The following is a 7,176-nucleotide window of genomic DNA, read 5'->3' as shown; positions in this document are numbered from 1 at the left end:
AAGTTTCATGGACTTCCATCTGAAGATCCTTTTCAGTTCTTAACTGAATTCTTGCAGATATATGATACTGTTAAGACTAATGGAGTAGATCCTGAAGTCTACAGGCTCATGCTTTTCCCTTTTGCTGTAAGAGACAGAGCTAGAGTATGGTTGGACTCTCAACCTAAGGATAGCCTGAACTCTTGGGATAAGCTGGTCAAGGCTTTCCTAGCCAAGTTATTTCCTCCTTAAAAGCTTAGCAAGCTTAGAGTGGATGTTCAAACCTTCAGACAGAAAGAAGGTGAATCCCTCTATGAAGCTTGGGAGAGATACAAAGGACTGACCAAAAAGTGTCCTTTTGACATGCTTTCAGAATGGACCATCCTGGAAATATTCTATGATGGTCTGTCTGAATTATCTAAGATGTCATTGGATATCTCTGCAGGTTGATCTATTCACCTAAAGAAAATGCCTGCAGAAGCTCAAGAACTCATTGACATGGTTGCAAATAACCAGTTCATGTACACTTCTGAAAGGAATCCTGTGAATAATGGGACGCCTATGAAAAAGGGAGTTCTTGAAATTGATACTCTGAATGCCATATTAGCTCAGAATAAAATATTGACTCAGCAAGTCAATATGATTTCCCAGAGTCTGAATGGAATGCAAGCTGCATCCAACAGTACTCAAGAGGCATCTTCTGAAGAAGAAGCTTATGATCCTGAGAACCCTGCAATAGCAGAGGTGAATTACTTAGGTGAACCTTATGGAAACACCTATAACTCATCATGGAGAAATCATCCAAATTTCTCATGGAAGGATCAAAAGCCTCAACAAGGCTTTAATAATGGTGGAAGAAATAGGTTTAACAATAATAAACCCTTTCCATCATCCACTCAGCAACAGACAAAGAATTCTAAGCAGAATCCATCTAGCTTAGCAAATCTAGTCTCTGATCTATCTAAGGCCACTGTGAGTTTCATGAATAAAACAAGGTCTTCCATTAGAAATTTGGAAGCACAAGTGGGCCAGCTGAGTAAAAGAATCACTGAAATCCCTCCTAGCACTCTCCCAAGCAATACAGAAGAAAATCCAAAAGGAGAGTGCAAGGCCATTAACATAACCAAAATGGCCGAATCCAATGAGGGAGAGGAGGACGTGAATCCCAAGGAGGAAGACCTCCTGGGACGTCCAGTGATCAATAAGGAGCTTCCCTCTGAGGAACCAAAGGACTCTGAGGCTCATCTAGAGACCATAGAGATCCCATTAAACCTCCCTATGCCATTCATGAGCTCTGATGAGTATTTCTCTTCTGAAGAGAATGAGGATGTTACTGAAGAGCAAATTGACAAGTTTCTTGGTGCAATCATGAAGCTAAATGCCAAATTATTTGGCATTGATACTTGGGAAGTTGAACCTCCCTTGTTCATCAATGAACTAAGTGATCTGGATCAACTGACATTGCCTCAGAAGAGACAGGATCCTGGAAAGTTCATAATACCTTGTACTATAGGCACCATGATCTTTAAGGCTCTGTGTGACCTTGGTTCAGGGATAAACCTCATGCCCCTCTCTGTAATAGAGAAACTGGGAATCTATGGGGTGCAAGCTGCTAAAATCTCATTAGAGATGGCAAACAATTCAAGAAAACAGGCTTATGGACAAGTAGAGGACGTGTTAGTAAAGGTTGAAAGCCTTTACATCCCTGCTGATTTCATAGTCCTGGATACTGGAAAGGAAGAGGATGAATCCATCATCTTAGGAAGACCTTTCCTAGCCACAGCAAGAGCTGTGATTGATGTGGACAGAGGAGAATTAATCCTTCAATTGAATGAGGACAACCTTGTGTTTACAACTCAAGGATCTCTCTTTGCATTCATGGAGAGGAAGCATAAAAAGCTTCTCTCAAAGCAGAGTCAAACAAAGCCCCCACAGTCAAACTCTAAGTTTGGTATTGGGAGGCCACAACCAAACTCTAAGTTTGGTGTTGAACTCCCATATCCAAACTCTAAGTTTGGTGTTGGAGAGTCTCAACAATGCTCTGAACATTTATGAGGCTCCATGAGAGCCCATTGTCAAGCTATTGACATTAAAGAAGCGCTTGTTGGGAGGCAACCCAATTTTTATTTATCTAACAATATTTTTCTTAGTTATATGTCTTTATAGGTTCATGATCATGTGGAGTCACAAAATGAATATAAAAATTGAAAACGGAATCAAAAACAGCAGAAGAAAAATCACACCCTGGAGGAGCATCTTCCTGGCGTTCAACGCCAGAACAGACCATGGTTCTGGTGCTGAACGCCCAAAATGGGCAGCATCCTGGCGCTGAATGCCCAGAACAAGCATGGTTCTGGCGTTCAACGCCAGAAATGGCTAGTAAATGGGCGTTGAACGCCCAAAATGGGCACCAACCTGGCGCTGAACGCCCAGAGTTATGTGCAAGGGCATTTTGCATGCCTAAATTGCTGCAGGGATGTAAATGCCTTGACACTTCAGGATCTGTGGACCCCACAGGATCCCCACCTACCTCCACTCACTTCTTTTCATCCCTCACCACTCTCTTTCACACAACCCTATAATCTCTCTTCCCCATCACCTCTTCACCACTCACATCCATCCATTCTTCCCCATAAACCTACCTCTTAAACTCCACCTACCTTCAAAATTCAAAACCAATTTTCCACCCAAACCCACCCAAAATGGCCGAACCTTAACCCACCTCCCTCCCCTATATATAGCCCTCCATTCTTCCTCATTTTCACACAACACAACCCTCTCCTCTCTACTTGGCCGAAACACACTTCACCCCTCTTCTCCATATTTTCTTCTTCTTCTTCATCTATTCTTTCTTTTATTGCTCGAGGGCGAGCAATATTCTAAGTTTGGTGTGGTAAAAGCATAAGCTTTTTGTTTTTCCATTACCATTGATGGCACCTAAGACCAGAGAATCCTCTAGAAAGGGGAAAGGGAAGACAAAAACTTCCACCTCCGAGTCACGGGAGATGGAAAGGTTCATCTCCAAAGCCTATCAAGACCACTTCTATGATGTTTTGGCCAAGAAGAAGGTGATCCCTGAGGTCCCTTTCAAACTCAAAAGAAATGAGTATCCGGAGATCCGACATGAAATTCAAAGAAGAGGTTGGGAAGTTCTAACAAATCCCATCCAACAAGTCGGCATCCTAATGGTTCAAGAGTTCTATGCCAATGCATGGATCACCAAGAACCATGATCAAAGTAAGAACCCGGATCCAAAGAACTATGTTACAGTGGTTCGGGGGAAATACTTGGATTTTAGTTCGGAAAATGTGAGGTTGGCGTTCAACTTGCCAAACATGGAAGAGAACGCACGCCCCTACACAAGGAGAGTCAACTTTGATCAAAGGTTGGACCAAGTCCTTATGGACATATGTATAGAAGGAGCTCAATGGAAGATTGACTCCAAAGGCAAGCCGGTTCAACTAAGAAGATTGGACCTCAAGCCTATAGCTAGAGGGTGGTTGGCGTTCATTCAATGCTCAATCATTCCCACTAGCAACCGGTCTGAAGTTACTATAGACCGGGCCATCATGATCCATAGCATCATGATTGGAGAAGAGGTGGAAGTTCATGAGATTATACCTCAAGAACTCTACAAGGTGGCTGACAAGTCCTCCACTATGGCAAGGTTAGCCTTTCCTCACCTCATTTTCCACCTATGCAATTCGGCTGGGATTGACATAGAGGGAGATATCCTCATTAAAGAGGACAAGCCCATCACTAAGAAGAAGATGGAGCAAGCAAGAGAGCCCATTCATGGAGCTCAAGAGGCGCAAGAAGCTCATTACCATGAGATCCCGGAGATGCCTCAAATGCACTTTTCTCCACAAAATTATTGGGAGCAAATCAACACCTCCCTAGGAGAATTGAGTTCCAATATGGGACAACTAAGGGTAGAACATCAAGAGCACTCCATCATGCTCCATGAAATAAGAGAAGATCAAAAAGCAATGAGGGAGGAGCAACAAAGACAAGAAAGAGACATAGAAGAGCTCAAGGACATCATTGGTTCCTCAAGAAGGAAACGCCACCATCACTAAGGTGGACTCATTCCTTGTTCTTACTTTCTCTGTTTTTCGTTTTCTATGTTATGTGCTTATCTATGCTTGTGTCTTCATTACATGATCATTAGTAGTTAGTAACTGTGTCTTAAAGTTATAAATGTCCTATGAATCCATCACCTCTCTTAAATGAAAAATGTTTTAATTCAAAAGAACAAGAAGTACATGAGTTTCGAATTTATCCTTGAACTTAGTTTAATTATATTGATGTGGTGACAATGCTTGTTTTCTGAATGAATACTTGAACAGTGCATATGTCTTTTGAAGTTGTTGTTTAAGAATGTTAAATATGTTGTCTCTTGAAAGAATGATGACAAGGAGACATGTTATTTGATAATCTGAAAAATCATAAAAATGATTCTTGAAGCAAGAAAAAGCAGCAAAGAACAAAGCTTGCAGAAAAAAAAAGGGTGAAAAAAAAATATAGAAAGAAAAAGAAAAAGCAAGCAGAAAAAGCCAATAACCCTTAAAACCAAAAGGCAAGGGTAAATAAAAAAGGATCCCAAGGCTTTGAGCATCAGTGGATAGGAGGGCCTAAAGGAATAAAATCCTGGCCTAAGCGGCTAAACCAAGCTGTCCCTAACCATGTGCTTGTGGCGTGTAGGTGTCAAGTGAAAACTTGAGACTGAGCGGTTAAGGTCAAGGTCCAAAGCAAAAGAAGAGTGTGCTTAAGAACCCTGGACACCTCTAATTGGGGACTTTAGCAAAGCTGAGTCACAATCTGAAAAGGTTCACCCAATTATGTGTCTGTGGCATTTATGTATCCGGTGGTAATACTGGAAAACAAAGTGCTTAGGGCCACGGCCAAGACTCATAAAATAGCTGTGTTCAAGAAATATCATACTGAACTAGGAGAATCAATAACACTATCTGAACTCTGAGTTCCTATAGATGCCAATCATTCTGAACCTCAATGGATAAAGTGAGATGCCAAAACTATTCAAGAGGCAAAAAGCTATAAGTCCCGCTCATTTGATTGGAGCCATATTTCATTGATAGTTTGGAATTTATAGTATATTCTCTTCTTTTTATCCTATTTTATTTTCAGTTGCTTGGGGACAAGCAACAATTTAAGTTTGGTGTTGTGATGAGCGATAATTTATACGCTTTTTGGCATTGTTTTTAGTATGTTTTTAGTAGGATCTAGTTACTTTTAGGGATGTTTTCATTAGTTTTTATGTTAAATTCACATTTCTGGACTTTACTATGAGTTTGTGTGTTTTTCTGTGATTTCAGGTATTTTCTGGCTGAAATTGAGGGACTTGAGCAAAAATCAGATTCAGAGGTTGAAGAAGGACTGCTGATGCTGTTGGATTCTGACCTCCCTGCACTCAAAGTGGATTTTCTGGAGCTAAAGAACTCGAAATGGCGCGCTTCCAATTGCGTTGGAAAGTAGACATCCAGGGCTTTCCATAAATATATAATAGTCCATACTTTGGCCAAGAATAGACGACGCAAATTGGCGTTCAACGCCAACTTTCTGCCCAAATCTGGCGTCCAGCGCCAGAAAAGGAGCCAAAACCAGAGTTGAACGCCCAAACTGGCACAAAAGCTGGCGTTCAACTCCAAGGAGGACCTCTACACGTGCAACACTCAAAGCTCAGCCCAAGCACACACCAAGTGGGCCCCGGAAGTGGATTTATGCATCAATTACTTACTTCTGTAAACCCTAGTAGCTAGTTTATTATAAATAGGACATTTCACTATTGTATTTGAGATCGGGGGATCCTGGATTGTATTCTGATCCTGTGATCACGTTTTAGAGGGGCTGGCCATTCGGCCATGCCTGGACCTTTCACTTATGTATTTTCAACGGTAGAGTTTCTACACTCCATAGATTAAGGTGTAGAGCTCTGCTGTTCCTCAAAGATTAATGCAAAGTACTACTGTTTTCTATTCAATTCATCTTATTTCGCTTCTAAGATATTCATTCGCACTTCAACCTGAATGTGATGAACGTGACAATCATCATCATTCCCTATGAACGCGTGCCTGACAACCACTTCCGTTCTACATTAGAATTGTATGAGTATCTCTTAGATCTCTTAATCGGAATCTTCGTGGTGTAAGCTAGAATGATGGCAGCATTCAAGAGAATCCGGAAAGTCTAAACCTTGTCTGTGGTATTCCGAGTAGGATTCAATGATTGAATGACTGTGACGAGCTTCAAACTCGCGATTGTTGGGCGTAGTGACAGACGCAAAAGGATAGTAAATCCTATTCCAACATGATCAAGAACCGACAGATGAATAGCCGTGCCGTGACAGGGTGCGTTGACCATTTTCACTGAGAGGATAAGATGAAGCCATTGACAAGGGTGATGCCTCCAGACGATTAGCCATGCCGTGACAGGGCATTTGGATCATTTTCCCGAGAGAAGACCGAAAGTAGCTATTGACAATGGTGATGTATCACATAAAGCCAGCCATGGAAAGAAGTAAGACTGATTGGATGAAGATAGCAGGAAAGCAGAGGTTCAGAGGAACGAAAAGCATCTCCATTCGCTTATCTGAAATTCCTACCAATGATTTACATAAGTACCTCTATCCCTATTCTATTATTTATTTTCGAAAACCCATTACTATTTTATATCCGCCTGACTGAGATTTACAAGGTGACCATAGCTTGCTTCATACCAACAATCTCCGTGGGATTCGACCCTTACTCACGTAAGGTATTACTTGGACGACCCAGTGCACTTGCTGGTTAGTTGTGCGAAGTTGTGAACCATGGTATCGGCATCATATTTTTGGCGCCATTACCAGGGAAAGAAAGAGCGATGAATTTTACATAATTAAAGTGTAATCACAATTTCTGCGCACCAATGTGTCGGGTTGGCAGTTGAACCAACAATGTGATATCACAGCCAGTAGGGCAGGCATTCATCATATGCATTTCCTATCTGTTTATTTGCTTTGTCGACTTGTCATTGTATGCCTAATTGAATAACATGTCTAATTGCTTACTTGATCTACTTGCCTTGTATGCTTTTACTTGTGAATTACTTGCATTATTATTAATTGTATTTTCTACTGAGATTGAGGAGGTTCGGAAGGCGGTGGCGATGGGATCGCATAGAGGATAGGTTGGTGAAGGC

The 7,176-nt window shown here is 41.5% G+C and overlaps 1 non-coding gene across 1 annotated transcript; it reads right to left on the bottom strand.

Annotated features, from left to right (window-relative positions):
- Positions 1-240: 240 nt before the first annotated feature.
- Positions 241-348, bottom strand: LOC148574458 (small nucleolar RNA R71). Its single transcript, XR_015906566.1, has one exon. It is a non-coding gene; the product is annotated as a small nucleolar RNA R71 (small nucleolar RNA).
- Between the last annotated feature and the right edge of the window lie 6,828 nt (positions 349-7,176).

The sequence above is a fragment of the Arachis ipaensis genome, chromosome B2, assembly GCF_059453495.1.
Source record: "Arachis ipaensis isolate K30076 ecotype BB chromosome B2, ASM5945349v1, whole genome shotgun sequence".
Lineage (NCBI taxonomy): Eukaryota > Viridiplantae > Streptophyta > Magnoliopsida > Fabales > Fabaceae > Arachis > Arachis ipaensis.
The sequence above is the reverse complement of the archived record's forward strand: the minus strand, read 5'-3'. Positions and strand labels throughout refer to the sequence as shown.